The sequence below is a fragment of the Poecilia reticulata genome, unplaced genomic scaffold (assembly GCF_904066995.2).
Source record: "Poecilia reticulata unplaced genomic scaffold, P_reticulata-male-v2 Scaffold_97, whole genome shotgun sequence".
NCBI classification, from domain to species: domain Eukaryota; kingdom Metazoa; phylum Chordata; class Actinopteri; order Cyprinodontiformes; family Poeciliidae; genus Poecilia; species Poecilia reticulata.
Genome location: NW_027675195.1, coordinates 40001 through 42105, shown reverse-complemented (window position 1 = coordinate 42105; position 2105 = coordinate 40001).

The following is a 2105-nucleotide window of genomic DNA, read 5'->3' as shown; positions in this document are numbered from 1 at the left end:
AAAATGTTGGGTTTCTCCATAGGTTTAACTGGAGAGTGTTCGCTGCGTACCCGAATTTTGCACATCTTCTAACGGCCACCAACAGGGCAATTTTGACCCGATCGAGATGCGGCTTGGCAGCCTTTGCGATCTCGTCTCGGACTACACACATACCGAATTTTGGAGCTCTAGCATCAAAGCTTGGCCCTTCAGAGCCATGTGCGGTTTTCGGACCCAGTCCGGATCGACACAAGGGGGCGTGCCTGAATTGAAAAACCGGTGACATTAGTTCCATGTGGTCGGACTGAACACCCCCACGAAGTTTCAGCTCCGTTGGACCACGTTAAGTGGGTCTCCCTGGTGTTTGAATTTCGTGTTTCCAGAAAAACCGCTCCATTGATTTGAATGGGAAATGGCCGCCCGGAACCATAATTTCCACATATTCTAACGGCCACCAACAGGGCAATTTGATCCGATCGCGATGCGGCTTGGCAGCCTTTGCGATCTCGTCTAGCTCTTTAAACGTACCGATTTTTATAGCTCCAGCTACTACGGTTCTTGCTGGGGGCCGGTGCCGTTTTTAGAAATGGGGGGTCCGGATCGACCCCACAGGGGCGTGCCTGGATTGAACAAGCGGTGGCATACGGTCCATGGGGTCGGACTGAACACCCCACGAAGTTTCAGCTCTGTGGACCACGTTAAGTGGTAATGCCACGCGGTTTTATTTCCAGTTACCATAACCCTAACCCTCGGACTGAACACCCCACGAAGTTTCAGCTCCGTTGGACCACGTTAAGTGGGTCTCCCTGGTGTTTGAATTTCGTGTTTCCAGAAAAACCGCTCCATTGATTTGAATGGGAAATGGCCGCCCGGAACCATAATTTTCCACATATTCTAACGGCCACCAACAGGGCAATTTTGATCCGATCGCGATGCGGCTTGGCAGCCTTTGCGATCTCGTCTAGCTCTTTAAACGTACCGATTTTTATAGCTCCAGCTACTACGGTTCTTGCTGGGGGGCCGGTGCCGTTTTTAGAAATGGGGGGTCCGGATCGACCCCACAGGGGCGTGCCTGGATTGAACAAGCGGTGGCATACGGTCCATGGGGTCGGACTGAACACCCCCACGAAGTTTCAGCTCTGTGGGACCACGTTAAGTGGTAATGCCACGCGGTTTTATTTCCAGTTACCATAACCCTACACAAGTATATCTATACGATGAATGTCTACAATCTATATATCTACGTACTCGGGGGGACCCACTGAGCACGTAGGTACGACTCCCAGCTCGATCCGACTCTCCTACGTAATGTTAAGTTTCACCATTTCCTTCACCCAGGACCTATTCCAATGGCCTCAGGGGGCGCCAAAACGCACTCTAGTAAGGTCCCCATGGAATGCCCCAAGTAAAGTACTTGGTGAATTTTTCGAGATTTTTGAAGGTCAATGAATACCCATGAAACGCATGTCTACGGACTCAGGGGGAGCCCCTGAGCACGTAGGTACCACTCCCAGCTGCCTATGACGCTCCTAGCCAGAGATATGACATTTAGTAATTTCCCCATGGAACGGCCCAAGTAAGGTACTTGGTGCATTTTTCAGGATTTTGGAAGGTCAATGAATACCCATGAAACGCATGTCTACGGACTCAGGGGGAGCCCCTGAGCACGTAGGTACCACTCCCAGCTGCCTATGACCCTCGTAGCCAGAGATATGACATCTAGAAATTTCCCCATGGAACGGCCCATGTAAGGTACTTGGTCAATTTTTCAAGATTTTTGAAGGTCAATGAACACCATGACCCACATATGAACGGACTCAGGGGAGCCCCTGAGCACGTAGGTACCACTCCCAGCCGCCTATGACGCTCCCAGCCAGAGATATGACATCACCAAAAATGAATGGGAGTCTATGGCAGCTATAGGAAGGGGAGGGGCTACGACCACCAAACTTGGTGGCAAGCTGGGGCTCCCTGGGGGACCCTTGGGGACCAAGTATCAACCCATGACCCCTTATAGTTTAGGAGATATTTTGAGTGATCCATTTTCAAAATGCATGGGTGTCTATGGCAGCTACCTTAAGGAAACAAGCCACGCCCACCAAACTTTAATAGGTTGTGGGTCCCTC